At 34.7% G+C, this 20163-nt stretch overlaps 1 pseudogene across 1 annotated transcript in view; it reads left to right on the forward strand.

Annotated features, from left to right (window-relative positions):
- The window catches only part of LOC143250014 (uncharacterized), a 105379-nt pseudogene that overhangs the window by 55528 nt on the left and 29688 nt on the right, over positions 1-20163 (forward strand). The window contains exons 12-15 of the transcript XR_013028074.1: positions 252-602; positions 2106-2300; positions 6567-6754; positions 19537-19613. The product of XR_013028074.1 is annotated as an uncharacterized LOC143250014 (transcript). The remainder of the gene's footprint in view (positions 1-251; positions 603-2105; positions 2301-6566; positions 6755-19536; positions 19614-20163) is intronic.

Raw genomic sequence — 20163 nt, forward strand, 5'->3', positions numbered from 1 at the left:
CTGAAATATTTTAGTAATTTTGTATTGTTTCTTTGTTCATTCATATATATATATATATGGATGGAATATATTGATTTGTAAATGGTCCAAGCTGTTGATATCAAGAAATGTATGTTTTAAATAGTAATTGCATCGTATTGCTTTACTTCTTCGTTCTTTGTGAGTTGTTAGGCTACTATGTTGTAGGAAAACTCGAGAGTTACTTTGACGTACACGGTTACTTATATATCTATACATTTCTCTCTCTCAAGGTTCTATAATGCATCCTACCAATGGCAGTCAACCACCCCTCAATATGATAAAAGTGGAGTCTCCCACCAGCTACTACAATAGTTATTCTTCTCCGACGGGCTACAGGGGATTAGATCCCCCTCCCGGGGATCATTTACCAGAAGAGGGAATGCTCGGTTCTTCCCCTACACATCACTCCCATAGTCCAGCTATTGGATACCGTACAAAACGTCTACGTCGGTTCTCCTACAGCGAAGAAGACATGACTAGAACAGCTGAAATTAGCGGATATTACTGTCACTCTGCTGCTGATCTGACCAATCATGCTGTGTGGGGAAGTGACGTGGAACACGGCAGAATTCACATAGTTCGTGAGTTCACTATGTAAACATTAATAATGCCTATAACTGTCTAGAGAAATATCTTTATATGTTAGTTATAAGAGTTATTTTTTTTTTCATTTTTGTTTTTCGCAAATTCACAGTTTAACTAACTTTGTTTAAGATATTTGGAACACTGATGCTTATAAGTAATTCATATAATCTAAAATAAAACAATGTTATTGTTCCTCTTAAGCTGATTTTTATATTTTCTTAGTGGTTGTTTCACTTTAGTCACTAATCAAATGTAGATAAAATCTAGTGTTTCCCAGGCCTAATTTAAATACTATACATCAGTACTAGAATCCAGCGTTTCTGAGGGCCTAACTTTAGTGTTATCAGTACAAAATGTGGATAGGATCCAGTGTTTCTCAGGGCCTAACTTTAGTGTTATCAGTACCAAATGTGGATAGGATCCAGTGTTTCTCAGGGCCTAACTTTAGTGTTATCAGTACAAAATGTAGATATAATCCAGTGTTTCTCAGGGCCTAACTTTAGTGTTATCAGTACAAAATGTGGATATAATCCAGTGTTTCTCAGGGCCTAACTTTAGTGTTATAAGTACAAAATGTGGATAGGATCCAGTGTTTCTCAGGGCCTAACTTTAGTGTTATCAGTACAAAATGTGGATATAATCCAGTGTTTCTCAGGGCCTAACTTTAGTGTTATCAGTACAAAATGTGGATATAATCCAGTGTTTCTCAGGGCCTAAATTTAGTGTTATCATTACCAAATGTAGATATAATCCAGTGTTTCTCAGGGCCTAACTTTAGTGTTATCATTACCAAATGTAGATATAATCCAGTGTTTCTCAGGGCCTAACTTTAGTGTTATCAGTACAAAATGTGGATATAATCCAGTGTTTCTCAGGGCCTAACTTTAGTGTTATCATTACCAAATGTAGATATAATCCAGTGTTTCTCAGGGCCTAAATTTAGTGTTATCATTACCAAATGTAGATATAATCCAGTGTTTCTCAGGGCCTAACTTAATTGTTATCATTACCAAATGTAGATATAATCCAGTGTTTCTCAGGGCCTAACTTTAGTGTTATCAGTACAAAATGTGGATATAATCCAGTGTTTCTCAGGGCCTAACTTTAGTGTTATCAGTAGTTCTTGCTTACTGATAAGACAAAATTACCCTTGAACTTAATGTAATCTGAATTTTTTTTTTTTTAATTATGTTTTGTCTAATTTTTTTCGCTTAATATTTCTACACGTACGCATTAAAAACTGTAGAGTTTTAAGGACTGAGAAAACCGGCTAAAGGATGTTTTCCAACATTTTTCTTTTCGAAAATGCAACCAAAGTATTTTGTATTGAGCTGGTTTTTTATTATTTGTTTTTTAATTGATGTAAACTGGATGAGACGAATTTTACGCATGTGTCAGCACCACGAAACACTCAAAGTGTTTTTAAACATTCACTTTCAATATGACCACTACACTAAACAATGTAACAAAAATAATCACCCATATTTCTGGCCCAACAGGAACAGGACACCCTCCTGCACTTCCCTCCTCTCACTTGCTTCAACCAGCTAAAGTCAAGTCAGGAACACCCACCAGTTTCGATCCTGTCAGTGGAGGGTCACCAAGCTTCCAAGTTACCCCGAGAGAAACTGCGATTTACACCCAGGAGGCTCCCAGGGCAAACAAAAAGCCGGTATCTCCTCGTAACAGTGAAAGTACGGTCATTTGTAATTATTTTTAAAATACTATCATAGCTCCTTAACTCCTTTGTTTATACTTTTGAATGTGGGCGGGGCTGAAATACGCCAATCGCAGCGTCTCCCGTCTTCTGTTTCGTTATAAAACGTTATATTAAACCAGTTGTACCTGATACTCGGAACTCCCAGATGACAGAAGGCATGAAACAAGGGGACTATTACACTCTTTGTTTAAATGTTTCCCAGTAAAATGTATTCAAATAACAATTTTAAAGTTCGATGAACTTTTAAAAGTCACATTACGAAGAGAGACAGCTAATGTTTCGAGTTTGTTTCATTTTTGTTTCGTTTACATAAAAATCGTATAAAAGTAAAGTACAAGTAATAAACCTTTTTCATTTTTCTGATTTTATTTTAAATATGATAATGTTAATTACATTTCTGTCCTAACATACTTGTGTACAGTGTTAATGCGATATGTAATTTGTGTTTAGCCCTTGTTAGTGCGGTATGTAATTTGTGTTTAGCCCTTGTCATACCCACATACTTTATAAGTATGATTAATAATATTCAGAAGAGATTTTCTTCTGTTCTTCGTCATCATTCCTGGTTTATAAATATGTTTTGTAATATTCATACGAGATTTCCTTCTGTTCCTAACCATCATTCCTGGTTTATAAATATGTTTGGTAATATTCAGACGAGATTTCCTTCTGTTCCTAACCATCATTCCTAGTTTATAAATATGTTTGGTAATATTCAGACGAGATTTCCTTCTGTTCTTCCTCATCATACCTGGTTTATAAATATGTTTGGTAATATTCAGACGAGATTTCCTTCTCTTCTTCGTCATCATACCTGGTTTATAAATATGTTTGGTAATATTCAGACGAGATTTCCTTCTGTTCTTCGTCATCATACCTGTTTTATAAATATGTTTGGTAATATTCAGACGAGATTTCCTTCTGTTCCTAGCCATCATACCTGGTTTATAAATATGTTTGGTAATATTCAGACGAGATTTCCTTCTGTTCTTCGTCATCATACCTGTTTTATAAATATGTTTGGTAATATTCAGACGAGATTTCCTTCTGTTCTTCGTCATCATACCTGGTTTATAAATATGTTTGGTAATATTCAGACGAGATTTCCTTCTGTTCTTCCTCATCATACCTGGTTTATAAATATGTTTGGTAATATTCAGACGAGATTTCCTTCTGTTCTTCGTCATCATACCTGGTTTATAAATATGTTTGGTAATATTCAGACGAGATTTCCTTCTGTTCTTCGTCATCATACCTGTTTTATAAATATGTTTGGTAATATTCAGACGAGATTTCCTTCTGTTCCTAGCCATCATACCTGGTTTATAAATATATTTGGTAATATTCAGACGAGATTTCCTTCTGTTCTTCGTCATCATACCTGGTTTATAAATATGTTTGGTAATATTCAGACGAGATTTCCTTCTGTTCTTCGTCATAATACCTGTTTTATAAATATGTTTGGTAATATTCAGACGAGATTTCCTTCTGTTCTTCGTCATCATACCTGGTTTATAAATATGTTTGGTAATATTCAGACGAGATTTCCTTCTGTTCTTCCTCATCATACCTGGTTTATAAATATGTTTGGTAATATTCAGACGAGATTTCCTTCTGTTCTTCGTCATCATACCTGGTTTATAAATATGTTTGGTAATATTCAGACGAGATTTCCTTCTGTTCTTCGTCATCATACCTGGTTTATAAATATGTTTGGTAATATTCAGACGAGATTTCCTTCTGTTCTTCCTCATCATACCTGGTTTATAAATATGTTTGGTAATATTCAGACGAGATTTCCTTCTGTTCTTCGTCATCATACCTGGTTTATAAATATGTTTGGTAATATTCAGACGAGATTTCCTTCTGTTCCTAACCATCATTCCTGGTTTATAAATATGTTTGGTAATATTCAGACGAGATTTCCTTCTGTTCCTAACCATCATTCCTGGTTTATAAATATGTTTGGTAATATTCAGACGAGATTTCCTTCTGTTCTTCCTCATCATACCTGGTTTATAAATATGTTTGGTAATATTCAGACGAGATTTCCTTCTCTTCTTCGTCATCATACCTGGTTTATAAATATGTTTGGTAATATTCAGACGAGATTTCCTTCTGTTCTTCGTCATCATACCTGTTTTATAAATATGTTTGGTAATATTCAGACGAGATTTCCTTCTGTTCCTAGCCATCATACCTGGTTTATAAATATGTTTGGTAATATTCAGACGAGATTTCCTTCTGTTCCTAGCCATCATACCTGGTTTATAAATATGTTTGGTAATATTCAGACGAGATTTCCTTCTGTTCTTCGTCATCATACCTGGTTTATAAATATGTTTGGTAATATTCAGACGAGATTTCCTTCTGTTCTTCCTCATCATACCTGGTTTATAAATATGTTTGGTAATATTCAGACGAGATTTCCTTCTGTTCTTCGTCATCATACCTGGTTTATAAATATGTTTGGTAATATTCAGACGAGATTTCCTTCTGTTCTTCGTCATCATACCTGTTTTATAAATATGTTTGGTAATATTCAGACGAGATTTCCTTCTGTTCCTAGCCATCATACCTGGTTTATAAATATATTTGGTAATATTCAGACGAGATTTCCTTCTGTTCTTCGTCATCATACCTGGTTTATAAATATGTTTGGTAATATTCAGACGAGATTTCCTTCTGTTCTTCGTCATAATACCTGTTTTATAAATATGTTTGGTAATATTCAGACGAGATTTCCTTCTGTTCTTCGTCATCATACCTGGTTTATAAATATGTTTGGTAATATTCAGACGAGATTTCCTTCTGTTCTTCCTCATCATACCTGGTTTATAAATATGTTTGGTAATATTCAGACGAGATTTCCTTCTGTTCTTCGTCATCATACCTGGTTTATAAATATGTTTGGTAATATTCAGACGAGATTTCCTTCTGTTCTTCGTCATCATACCTGGTTTATAAATATGTTTGGTAATATTCAGACGAGATTTCCTTCTGTTCTTCCTCATCATACCTGGTTTATAAATATGTTTGGTAATATTCAGACGAGATTTCCTTCTGTTCTTCGTCATCATACCTGGTTTATAAATATGTTTGGTAATATTCAGACGAGATTTCCTTCTGTTCTTCGTCATCATACCTGGTTTATAAATATGTTTGGTAATATTCAGACGAGATTTCCTTCTGTTCTTCCTCATCATACCTGGTTTATAAATATGTTTGGTAATATTCAGACGAGATTTCCTTCTGTTCTTCGCCATCATTCCTGGTTTATAAATATGTTTGGTAATATTCAGACGAGATTTCCTTCTGTTCTTCCTCATCATACCTGGTTTATAAATATGTTTGGTAATATTCAGACGAGATTTCCTTCTGTTCTTTGCCATCATTCCTGGTTTATAAGAATGTTTGGTAATATTCTACTTACTGGTGTTTATCTGTTGTAACATCCTATGTTAAAGATACCAGAAGCCGAATTGAAATCATAGAATGATCTAATGAAACAATCTACTTACTGGTGTTTATCTGTTGTAACATCCTATGTTAAAGATACCAGAAGCCGAATTGAAATCATAGAATGATCTAATGAAACAATCTACTTACTGGTGTTTATCTGTTGTAACATCATGTGTTAAACTTACCAGAAGCCGAATTGAAACCATAGAATGATCTAATGAAACAATCTACTTAGAGTGTTTATCTGTTGTAACATCATGTGTTAAACTTACCAGAAGCCGAATTGAAACCATAGAATGATCTAATGAAACAATCTACTTAGAGTGTTTATCTGTTGTAACATCATGTGTTAAACTTACCAGAAGCCGAATTGAAATCATAGAATGATCTAATGAAACAATCTGCTTACTGGTGTTTATCTGTTGTAACATCATGTGTTAAACTTACCAGAAGCCGAATTGAAACCATAGAATGATCTAATGAAACAATCTACTTACTGGTGTTTATCTGTTGTAACATCATGTGTTAAACTTACCAGAAGCCGAATATGAACCATAGAATGAACTAATGAAACAATCTACTTACTGGTGTTTATCTGTTGTAACATCATGTGTTAAATTTGCCAATGGTCAAATTTAAGCCATATAATTAACTGAAATGTTTTAGTTATTAGTACTCTAGCATTGTTAATACAGTTTATTTAACATAATCTTTAGTGACGAAGCGCTAACCAAAAACGCTATTTAAGGTTTATTTTACACATATTTATTCATTTCAGCTCTGACTCATCAACCAGGAACAGTAAACTTAGCTTGTCCATCTTCGTCCAGCTTGGTAGGTCCTGTAACCCCTTCTGGATCATATTATTTGGGATCAGGCCTCGGAAAATACCAAGAAAATGGAGATACATTTTCTGACTTTGTTAACCTTGTTTGTCAAGAAGCCCAAAGTACTGAACCTCAGCAAGTAAGTAGACAAATATCAGTGTTTTATTTATCTTTGGGTCTAAACTTCTGTTTATGTAACTTCCAATATGCTGAGGCTAATGTAACAACAGCTAACATTTTTTTGTAAATTACGATCCACAGATACAGTTTATAACGTTTTATTTTTATGGTAGAAAAATGTTCAACTTGAATTAATGCTAGCCTTGCGTTTTATTACTATACTGTAATATTATAATTTTTGTAGGCCTAGTGTATAATGTATTATTATTATAGTGCAATATTGTAATAATTTTAGGCTTACTGTGTAATGTTATAATGTTTGTAGGCCTAGCGTGGAATGTTGTGTTACTTTACTGCAATATTATAATGTTTGTAGGCCTAGTGTGTAATGTTTTATTACTTTACTGTAATGTTATAAAGTTTGTAGGCCTAGCGTATAATGTTGTATTTCTTTACTGCAATATTATAATGTTTGTAGGCCTAGTGTGTAATGTTTTATTACTTTACTGTAATGTTGTAAATGTTTGTAGGCCTACCGTATAATGTTGTATTTCTTTACTGCAATATTATAATGTTTGTAGGCCTAGCGTATAACGTTTTGATACTTTACTAGCTTGGTCCAATCCGTTTAAAATGATAGGTTGGAACTATGTTAAAACCGTCCGCCAGAAACCACCGCCCTTCCTTCATCAGGTTTTGTTTATGAAACTTCTCTTTTTACAGTTAAGATGGCTGTTGCACTGTGTAAGTTCATGCGACCCATACAGTCACGATATTTGTCCCTATTTAGGTGATGTGACCTATAAAGTTAATATGATTGTTACTCTTGTAAACTGACGTCGCCTATATAGTTAAGATAGTTTTGGCCCCTGTAAACTTATGTGACCTGCATGGTTAAATTAGTTTTTGCCTCTGAAAGCTAATGTAACCTACACAATGAAGCTAAGTTTTGCTCCCGTAAGTTGATATGATCTATGCAGTTATGAAAGTGTTTGCTTCTGTAAGTTGATGCGATCTATACTATGAATATAATATTTTTGCGTTTTGAAGTTCAAATGTAACACATGTATATAGTTTCGTTATTAAGCGATACATACAAAAGGAGCGTAACCAAAACACAATTACTTCTTACATATATTAGATTGTAATAATATAAAGCTTGAAGACCTAGTATACAATGTTGTATTAATTTATAGTAATAATATAATACTTACGGGCCTCATGTAGAATGTTTTACTACGTTATTGTAATAATGTAATGCTTAAAGGCTTATCGTACAATGTGTTTACTCTATTTTAATAACATAGCATTTACAAGTTTATTGTGCAACGTTTTATTACTTTACTAGCGTATAGCCTGTCAAAAATGACGGAACAAGTACTGCCACTCCCACCCATAGTATACCCTGACGTCACATTTCGTAGCTAACAGAAATAAATAAATTTTGCAAAATCAAGCTTAATCAATTAAAAGATAGAAATGTGCAGTCTAGACTCTAGGCCAGAGGTCCCAAAACGTTTTGACTGTCGACCACTTCATGGAATCCTTGACCTTTTATCGACCCATCCATTCTTTTAACTAATAAAAATCTATAGGTCATAGTTAAGGGAAGAACAACTTAATAAAAAAAAAATAATAATAATATATTATGACAAACCAACTTTACCTTTTTATTGATCGTTTGACATCTGTAATGGGAGGGATATCTTAGAGAAGACCACTGATATTTGATTGTAAGTTGGTGAGTTGTAGTCTGAACTCACCAAGCTATTCTGTGTTCAGTTTGTTCCTCTGCTTTGTTAGGACTGAATTTACATGGCTAAACCCAGCTTCAGCCATATAGGAATACAAGTAAAAAAGGGTTCACCGCTGCGAAAAGTTTTGGATCACTCCAGAAGTTGCTGAGGGCCGTATTTTTGAACAGCGGTTTAGCTTCGAGATTCACGGAAAGTTCAATGAGTTCATATTGTAAACTAGATTCAATAATTACCTCTTCTATTTCCGAATCAAATGACGTAACAATTCAATCAGGTACGTGCGTTTTCTCCAAGTCGTCAAAGCGCACGTTGAAGTTTTCACTCGTCTTTTCAAGGTGCTTTATATCTATATCCAAGTCATCATTAGAAATAATTTGGTTTTCATTTTCCAGTTGCCGTAAATTTGAACAGTACTGAAAATATATTCGTAGCAATGAAGATTTAAAAGTACCTATTTTAACTTGGATACCGAAGAGGATTGTTCAGGTTTGAATAATTGTTACATCTTTACCTTGCATAATGGTCTTTTATCATTAACTTTGAATATAGGTCTGCCAGATAGAAAAGATGATTTTTATTCTTTTTCAACTCATCACATAGAAAGGAATCCACATCTGTAAGAAACTCCACAGTTGACACATACAACTCAACATGCCTTTGCAAGCAAACATCTCTTGACAGCCACCTCACGTCAGTATGCAACAGTAATTGGTTCACCATTTCATTATTTTTTTCACATAGCTTAGCAAACAGTCGCGAATTAAGTGGATGTGCTTTGATTTTACTTATCAATCTGATGCACAACTTTAAAGTATCATGCAATTCATCACTGAGATTATTTGCCACAAGGTGGTGTCTTTGTAATACACAGTGAATAGTACGCACATCGGGAACCTTTTCCTTAAGAAAGGTAGCAAATTCTCTGTAACAGCCAACCACTGAAGGTGCGCCATCTGTGGCAACCGCAGTTATATTACTGAGTGGAATATTGTGCTTGTTTAAATATTCCTCCAAGCATTGAAAAATCGTTAACCCGTTTGCATCACCTTTAAGACACTTTGCGAACAAAAACTCGTCAATAACTTATTTTTGAAGTTGACTAAATTACCTCACATAAGCCATGAGAATGTTTGAACTACCAAAAGTTGACTCATCAAATTGGATAGAAAACTTACGATGCATAAGCTCAGATGCCAAAGTTTTTCCACATCTTCAGCCATCTCAGATAATTCTGGAAAAGGCCACTTTTAACTAGTTAACTTGTTTCATCAAGTTGGATGGAAAACTTACGATGCATAAGCACAGATGCCAAAGTTTTTTCCACATCTTCAGCCATCTCAGATAATTCTAGAAAAGGCCACTTTTAACTAGTTAACTTGTTTCATCAAGTTGGATGGAAAACTTACGATGCATAAGCACAGATGCCAAAGTTTTTTCCACATCTTCAGCCATCTCAGATAGTTCTAGAAAAGGCCACTTTTAACTAGTTAACTTGTTTCATCAAGTTGGATGGAAAACTTACGATGCATTAGCTCAGATGCCAAAGTTTCTTCCACATCTTCAGCCATCTCATCAACACGTCTTTGAACTGTATTTGCACTTAAAGGCAAGCATTTTAAAACAGAACCAGCGTCTTTTTTCATAACAGTTTCAATCAGTTCTTTAATTGATGGTATTATGATCTCCTCTGCAATAGTATACGGTTTTCCTTTCTTTGCTATATTGAGAAAAATATTATATGATGCCCTTAACCCTCCTTCATTATCACCCTTAACATCATAAATATAACATTATATAACATTATATTTGGTCGATGTTTATATTTTTCTTTCAACGTTCTAAAAAAATCAAGAACTTTATCTTTCTTATGAGGATGAATTCTTCGAAGGTGGGCTTTCATCTTTGCAGGTTTCATAACATCATTACTAAAAACCTTTTCGCATAGGAAGCACATAGGCTTCGTTTCATTTGTACTCGAAGATATGAATCCAAGTTTCAAGTAACCTAGTGAATATTGTCGGCAATTCTTTATAGGATCTGCGGCTGCCATTACAGTTAATGGGGTCGTGGCTAAAGTTAAGTAAATGAACTTTATCAGCAGGGTACAAGAAATACAGATCAATGTTTTAACTTTTCAAATTTAAAACAAAAGCAAAAGCGCATAGAAATATATAAAGTAATAGAAATATATGAACTAGTAGAGACTGTATTTAAATGTTAGCACGTGACCACGTGGCACAACGTTACACACTTTTCATAGACTGCAAACACAAAATTTTCGTTTATTTATTTTAAATACAGTACTTTGATTTTTTAAACTTTTAAGTACTGTTTTATTAGTTACGATACCTAATGTCCTTTTTAAACTAAACAAACTCACACCTCTTTTTATATGCAAAAACGGCTCGTTTGGGCTGAGAAAACACTTTACATAGAAGAGCGAACAACGTTTCGACCTTCTTCGGTCATCGTCAGGTTCACAAAGAAAGAGGTAACTGACCGGAAGCTGACCACATGTTTGAAAGGGGTTGTGTAACTGTGTGTCGAAATGTAGAGGGCGGTATTAGATGTTTGAATATATAATTTTATTTATTATATTAATATAGGTATAAAGGCGTTCCTTTATATTGGTTTATTTTGGGTTTAAGTTGTTGTATAAGTAAGGCTTCTTTAATTTTACGTTTGTTTATGTTTGTTTCTTTATTTAGTATTTGAGTGTTTTCTATGGTTATGTTGTGTTTATTTGACTTGCAGTGTTCGAAAACGTGTGAAGGTGACTTTTATGTTCTTTGAATCTGGTTTCCATTTTTCTACTTGTTTCTCAATATAGAAGTCGTGGCAGTTATCACATTGTATTTTATAAATAATGTTGGTGTGGTGTTTGTCAGTGTAGTTTTACATAGTATAGACCTCAGTTTTGTGCCGGGTTTTGAATAAATTTGGTATTAATTGGAATGTCATATTTTGTGACTAATTTTGCCAAATGTTGGTTATTTGTTTGCTGATGTCGGGAATATATGGTATACAGCAGTATATGGTTTCGTGGTTTTGATTCGTGAGCTGTATTTACTTTAGTTGGTTGATTTTGCTTTCTGTCTAGGTGTGTGCGTATAATGTTTTCTACGGTTTGTGGAGGAAACTTATTGATGTTGGTGAAGTATTGTTTTATTTTGTCTAATTCATCGTTAATTTTATCTGGTGAGCATAGTTTTATGGCTGTGTTTATTTGGTTTCTTAGTATGTTGAGTTTTGTTTTGTTTCATGTGCTGAGTCCCAAGGAATGTATAGTCCAGTATGGGTGATTTTTCGGTGGATTTCTGTTTGAAATTGTGTATCAGTTCTTGTAATTTTGAGGTTAAGAAATGATATTTGATTGTTTTCTTCCTGTTCACATGTGAAGTTGATGTTGGGATGTATAGAGTTAATGTGATTGAAAAAATTAAGTATGTGTTCTGTAGATTTGAATCCCGCAACCGTGTCATCTACATATCTATACCAGTATAGTGGTGGTTGTAATGCTGTGTTAATTGCTTGTGTTTCAACTTGTGTCATAAAAATATTGGCTAGAACTGGTGATACTGGGTTGCCCATGCTTAGGCCGTTTGTTTGTATATAGTTTTGGTCGTTGAACATGAAGTTTGTCTTTATCGTGGTGAATTCTATGAGGGTTGCTAACTGGTTACTGGGAATTTCTATAGTTGGGTTAGGGTCTCGGATATAGAGTTCTAAGGCTATCTTGCAGGCTTCAGTGGTTGGAACTTCTGTAAAGAGGGATATAACATCGAAACTGGCCATTAAGGCTTTATGATTAAGTTGATTTAGATTAGACTTGAAATTAAAAGAGTCTTTGATAAATGAGCTGGCTGATGTTACATATTTGGAGAATGCCCATGCTATGTATTTACCAAGGTTGTAATTAAACGATTCATATGTGGACATTATTGGTCGTAATGGACAATCTGGTTTATGAGGTTTGGGGATGCCGTATATTTGCGGTGTGCGTGAGTCGGTTTTACGTAGGTAGGAATAAAGTGTTTGTGAAATTGTGTTGGCTTTTTTCATTTGTAGTAGTAATTTGTTCAGTTGCGTCTCGTGTGTCTTTGTTGGATTTGTGTGTATTGGTTTAAATTTGTTCGTGTCTGATAGGATGTTATTCATTTTTTGGATGTATTCATTCGTGTTCATTATGACTATAGCGTTACCTTTATCTGCTTTTAGAATTTTTATGTTTTTGTCTTGTTTTAGGTTTTTTATGCAATTAATGTCTCTTTTTGTAAGGTTGTTTTTCAGTTTTCTGTTTTGTGAAATTATGTTGATGGTTTTGTGAGAAAATTCTTTGAAAAAATCGTTTAAGATGTTGTTTTAGGTGTTTCTGGAAAATATAAATTTGTAATTTTACCTGGGAAGGTTGGCTGTTGGATGTCAATAAAATTATCTAAGTTGTCTTCTTTCTGTTGGTTGTTTTTGGTTGTTTCCTTGTTTTTGTTCTCTGTAGAAAGTATCACAAGTCTCCTGGCTAGGTCTTCTAAACATGTTTTGATTTCTATGGTTGGAATGTACCTAGGTGCTATAGCGAAGTTGAGTCCTTTGTTAAGTAGATGTATCTCGTCTGTGTTTAATTGACGGTCGGATCTGTTAATTATGAGGTTAGTCAACGGTTTGTCGTTTTGGTGTCTTTTCTGTTGTTTGCATCTTAGTTTTCTAGTTTTTTTGTTGTGGCAGATCTTTTGTCTCTGTCGTTTTTAGTATTGATTTGGTTTATGTTTCGTTGTATAAGTCCGTAAATCTCTGGTTTAATGCAGCATGCCAGTTGATGGTCTAGATTCATTTTTTGTTTTTGTAAGTCATGTAGTTCTTTGTATTTTGTGTTCAACATGGCTTTCAGTAGTTTTTCTGTAAATTTTGGATAATGTTTGTGTATGTATTAAAATTTTTTGAAAGTTTTACCTTTACAAAATTAGGGGTTAGTTGTTCTTTTCTACATTGTTGAATAAAATAAATGTCATTTCTTCTATTATCCAGCTCATTTATCAAAGACTCTTTTAATTTCAAGTCTAATCTAAATCAACTTAATCACAAAGCCTTAATGGCCAGTTTCGATGTTATATCCCTCTTTACAGAAGTTCCAACCACTGAAGCCTGCAAGATAGCCTTAGAACTCTATATCCGAGACCCTAACCCAACTATAGAAATTCCCAGTAACCAGTTAGCAACCCTCATAGAATTCACCACGATAAAGACAAACTTCATGTTCAACGACCAAAACTATATACAAACAAACGGCCTAAGCATGGGCAACCCAGTATCACCAGTTCTAGCCAATATTTTTATGACACAAGTTGAAACACAAGCAATTAACACAGCATTACAACCACCACTATACTGGTATAGATATGTAGATGACACGGTAGCGGGATTCAAATCTACAGAACACATACTTAATTTTTTCAATCACATTAACTCTATACATCCCAACATCAACTTCACATGTGAACAGGAAGAAAACAATCAAATATCATTTCTTAACCTCAAAATTACAAGAACTGATACACAATTTCAAACAGAAATCCACCGAAAAATCACCCATACTGGACTATACATTCCTTGGGACTCAGCACATGAAACAAAACAAAAACTCAACATACTAAGAAACCAAATAAACACAGCCATAAAACTATGCTCACCAGATAAAATTAACGATGAATTAGACAAAATAAAACAATACTTCACCAACATCAATAAGTTTCCTCCACAAACCGTAGAAAACATTATACGCACACACCTAGACAGAAAGCAAAATCAACCAACTAAAGTAAATACAGCTCACGAATCAAAAACCACGAAACCATATACTGCTGTATACCATATATTCCCGACATCAGCAAACAAATAACCAACATTTGGCAAAAATTAGTCACAAAATATGACATTCCAATTAATACCAAATTTATTCAAAAACCCGGCACAAAACTGAGGTCTATACTATGTAAAACTACACTGACAAACACCACACCAACATTATTTATAAAATACAATGTGATAACTGCCACGACTTCTATATTGGAGAAACAAGTAGAAAATGGAAACCAGATTCAAAGAACATAAAAAGTCACCTTCACACGTTTTCGAACACTGCAAGTCAAATAAACACAACATAACCATAGAAAACACTCAAATACTAAATAAAGAAACAAACATAAACAAACGTAAAATTAAAGAAGCCTTACTTATACAACAACTTAAACCCAAAATAAACCAATATAAAGGAACGCCTTTATACCTATATTAATATAATAAATAAAATTATATATTCAAACATCTAATACCGCCCTCTACATTTCGACACACAGTTACACAACCCCTTTCAAACATGTGGTCAGCTTCCGGTCAGTTACCTCTTTCTTTGTGAACCTGACGATGACCGAAGAAGGTCGAAACGTTGTTCGCTCTTCTATGTAAAGTGTTTTCTCAGCCCAAACGAGCCGTTTTTGCATATAAATTTCTCAACAAGTGGGTTTCTCGTCATCACTGAAACTCACACCTCCGCCTCTGTATATAGCAAACACCAATAAATAATTAAAATAACCAAGTTTTATTAATTTACTGTAATAACATAAATTTTACAGGCCTAGCAATACTGTTTTGGTAATCAGAAATGTAAACAAGAATGAACCTAAAACATACTGAAGAGTACGTCACGCTCACAATGCTTCCTGATTGGCTCAATTACAACTGTCAGTTGGGTGGGCGAAGAGTAAACGACTCTCTGTCCAGACTCATAAATGACTCATGAATGTTTGTACAATTAATTTACAGCTGGTATTTTTATTTCCTTGATTATACGACTGTTGATTTTTCCACAATATATTATGTCGATTTGACCAACAATATTTAATAATGCTTTTGTATTAACAATCTATAATCGACCCCCGAGTGATTTGCGATCCCCGGAAATGTCTCATTGACCGTTGGGGGTCAATATCGACCACTTTGGGAACTCCTACTCTACGCAGTCAAACATCAGTAAATTCCTATGTGAGGCAATCAAAATTAAGATCATTCATAGAATAATTATTGGTAAAAAATCAGATTAAAAACTTATAAAATATAGAAAATAGTTAAATATAGAACCAATTTAAATTTAAAACTGAATCGATATTTTTTTTTTTACTTTCATGATACATTTTATGCACTTGTTTCTAGGTTAGGTTATCTATCCACAATACGTCTTTACTTTCGGCTTATTATACCAACACTTATAAGGTTTCACAGAAATTCCTCTAACCACACGTTGCACACCCCGTTACTAAAATTAAAATCTTAATGGGCAGCCAGTAATCGAACAGTTCGACCTGGATAAGTATATTTTGGCTTTTATAACTCCTATTTTGAGAAATAAAGTGCGACATGACACACAAACTAGCTTTTAAAACAGGTTAAGTAGTAATATTATAATGTAAGCAGGCTTATTATACAATGATTTATTCGTTTATTTTCATAATATAATGTTTACAGGCTCAGCTTCTAATGTTTTGTTACTTTATAGTAATATATAACGTTTACAAACTTGCTATACACTTCTTATCACTTCGTTGTAATAATGTAGCGTTTATAGCAGTGGTTCTTAACCTGGGTTCAATCGAACCCCAGGGGTTCGATGAGTCAGTGTCAGGAGCTCAGCGGAGGTCAAGACACACACACACTCGTTCATCCAACTCGTATGATTCGTGACATCATGCTCCACTTGACCATCATTGGCTGCGGCTGATCACGTCACATCACTTGGCCTTAATATCTGTGCTGCAGAGAACTTCGTGCGCTTAGCAGTCGACTTGTGACTGTAGTAATCGTGTGTCATTTGTGATTTTTTCCTAATCTTTCAATCCCTTCATACTAACTTTGTCGAGCAAAAACAGAAAGTGGTCGGACGAATATGTACAATATGGATTCACGTGTATAACGGAACATGATGGGAGTCAGCGTCCTCAATGCATGATTTGCAACGTCAAGTTGAGCAATTCTAGTGTAGCACAGGCAAAACAAAAAGAACACTCATTAAAGCTACATTGAGATGGGAAATACAAGAACTCAACGCTTGCTGAATTCAAGGTAAAGAGAGCCAGGTTCGATGAAAAGACTACTTTACCTGTTCTCGGTTTTGTACCCATCGACAAACTGATCCTCACAACATCATACGAAGTTACGTACTTGATCGCAAAGCAGGGAAAACCACACACTATTGGTGAAGCACTCGTAAAACCAGCTGCGTTGAAGATGGCGAATATCATGCTGGGAAAAGCTGCTGAAAATAAATTATCCCAAATTCCTCTTTCAAATGACACCATCAGCAGCAGAATAGATGACATGAGCGATGCCATCTTGGCTCAAGTAGTTGCAGATCTAATTTCAAGCCCAGCAAAATTAAGCCTTCAACTCGACGAGACCACCGACGTTTCCAATCTAAGCCAGCTTGTTGTATTCGTGCGCTATGTGAAGAACGACGAGATAAAAGAAGATTTTTTTTTATTTTGTAAGCCTCTTACAACAACAACTAAGGCAGCCAACGTGAAGAAACTTGTGGATGACTTCTTCAGAGATAACGATCTTTCGTGGGATATGGTTTCTGCAGTTTGTTCAGACGGAGCTCCAGTCATGCTGGGACGAAACTCTGGTTTTGGTGCGCTGGTGAAAGCCGATGCACCACACATCATTGTAACGCACTATGTTCTGCACAGGCATGCGTTAGCAACAAAACCTTGCCTTCAAAACTGGCAGAAGTATTAAAATTGTAGTGGAATGTGTGAACTTTGTGTGAAATAGTGCCCTGAAGCACCGCATTTTCAAAGAGCTGTGTAATGAAATGGGCTCTGAATTCGAGGTACTTCTGTACCATTCTAACATTCGGTGGTTATCCCGGGGAAAGGTGCTGAATCGTGTTTTACCATGCGTGTGTAATTAGCCTTATTTTTGCGAGAACACCAACATTGTCATGCAGATTGCTTCGAAAAATCTGAATTCATTCTCATTTTGGCGTACATGGCCGATATCTTCAATGCTCTCAATCATTTCAAACAACAGATGCAGGACGGTGGAGTCAACATCATCGAAGCGGAAGAAAACCTGAAGGCTTTTCAAAAAAAAGCTACCGTTATGGAAACGACGAACATAGAATGATAACTTCGCAAACTTTCCCCTGCTGGACGACTGTGTAAGTAAGATCGAAGATGTGTCTGAAATCAGAGACATTTCTGTACCCGGGAACTGAAGCTAGCAAGTGCCATGCACTTAGATGAGCTCGCAAAGTCTCTTGACAGATACTTCCCCACCAGAGAGTCATATCCTGCATGGGTGAGACAGCCGCTCACGTTTAGTGTTGCGACAGCAGATGTCAATGATGAATACCTCGATGAAATCATTGAACTTCAGCAGAGCCAGGCTCAACAGCAACCTTTCAGAACAACAACGCTCTCAACGTTTTGGTGTCACCAAATCGTAGCGTACCCTCTTATTGCTAAGAAAGCCCTTGAGATACTCATACCGTTTATTACAACGTATCTTTGCGAGCAATCCTTTTCGAGGATGGTAGACATAAAACGAAAAGAACAGACTTTGTTGTGAAAATGATATGAGAGTGGCACTTGCCAAGGTGAAGCCGCGCATTTCTGAACTTGTCTCTGAAAGGCAACACCAAAAGTCACATTGATTTGCAGTAAATATTCATTTAGTTATGTTTTTGTTTTTGTGCGAAATTCATGTTTTGTTGGTTTTGTTCTTTGAACACAGTGATATTGTGTGCAACTGATGCATGGTTCATTTTGTGCACTAATAAAATATCTACTTATGTTTTGAATTTGAAAAATCATATTTTATTTTTCCAATTACGAAGGGTTCAGTGAATGCAAATACGAAACTTCCGGGGTTCAGTACTTCCAACGAGGTTAAGAACCACTGGTTTATAGGCTTACCATATAATGTCTTCTTACGTTGTTGTAGTAACATTGTGTTTACAGGCATAGTGTATAATTTTAAGTTTCTTTATTGTAATAAGATAACGTTTACAGGCCCACTATGCAAAGTTTTATTAATTTATTATAATAATATAAATTTTACAGGCCTAGCAATATTGTTTTACAACTTCAATGTTATAATATAACGTGTGCAGGCTTCTTATGTAATGATTTATAACATTATTGCAATAATATAACATTTACAGGCTTATTATACACTTTTATTACGTTATTGGAATAATATGATGTTTACAAGCGTATCTTGTAATGTTTTATTATTTTATTGTAACAATACAACGTTTACAGGCCTGCCGTAAATGTTTTACTCCGTTACTGTAATAATATGACGTTTGCAGACTTAGTTATAATGATTTGTTGCTTTACTGTAATATACAACGTTAACATGTTTTGCTACTTTAATATAAAGATTAGAGGTTATAATACTTTATAACTCTACTGTAATAATATAACATATACAGGCCTAGCCTAGCGTATAGCTCTTTACTACTTTACTGTAATAATATAACGTTTACATGCCCAGCATATAATGCTTCATTACTTTACTAGCTTTGTCGGACCTTCAGTGATCACTGCTCACCAAACTTCTACTATATAGTTAAGATAATTTTGTAACTGTAAGCAGGTATTATGTAACAGATATACAGTTTTGTTGCTAAGCAACAGAGACGAACTGGACGTTACCAAAGGAAAACTGGCTTTTATATGCATTAAAACGCAAAGTCCTTTCAAACAGGTTGCTTGACATTTAAAAGATGTATATTATCCACCATAAAAGTACCCTGACTTATACCCAGGGGATATTTGTCTCTGTTATTATTCTAAAATAACCATCACACATAGCAAGAGTTTAGAAATATTTGCGCGTGCTGAGACAAGTATTGGTCATTTGAGGCATCATGGGATATGTCTGTCAGTATCCCTTACAGTTTTGAGGGATTAGTGTCCATTACGTAGATTCAAGTATTGGAGAAGAAGAGGTCATTGAATAACTCTCAATTATTTAATTTCTTCCTTAGACTTGCATCTGCGTCTTTAAGAACGCGGGAAACTTAGACGTGTATGAAAGTTCCCAGGATGCAATTCACTCTATTGTGTACAACTATATTTCGCAACAATAAGGACGTATTTGGTCCTTTCACAGCCCACAAATTTCTTTTATGTGTCCAGTTCAGTGGTGCTAAGTTCCTTGTCACGTGGCAGAGTTATTATAAGTACAAAATATTGGATGTATAGAAACCACCCTCTTTCGTAATACTGTTTTGAAACTACAAGGACTTGGCTACACTTAGAGAAAAAATTAGTTATTTTGAAACCTCTGGTTGTTGTTGTGTGTTTCTTTATTTGAAATTAACAGCTAATTTGTTGGAAAGTGAATGTTCAGTTGTCGCAGGAGTGCAACTATTATTTGTTATAAGGTAACAAATTCACATCTTCGAGTAAAACTATTTGTTAGATTGAAACTATTATTTACTGGAAGCTAACAATTCTCTTCTTGGAGTATGACGGTTGGTTTGTTAGAGTGTAGCAGTTGGAGAACAAAATGTGTGTTTTGGAACAATAACTGTTTGTTTGTTGTTTGTGAAAGTTTTCTAGAAAACAATGTTTTGCTTGTTAACTTGCTTCTTTAGAACTTTCACGATAAA

Source organism: Tachypleus tridentatus, chromosome 4 (assembly GCF_004210375.1).
Source record: "Tachypleus tridentatus isolate NWPU-2018 chromosome 4, ASM421037v1, whole genome shotgun sequence".
Taxonomy (NCBI): Eukaryota; Metazoa; Arthropoda; class Merostomata; order Xiphosura; family Limulidae; genus Tachypleus; species Tachypleus tridentatus.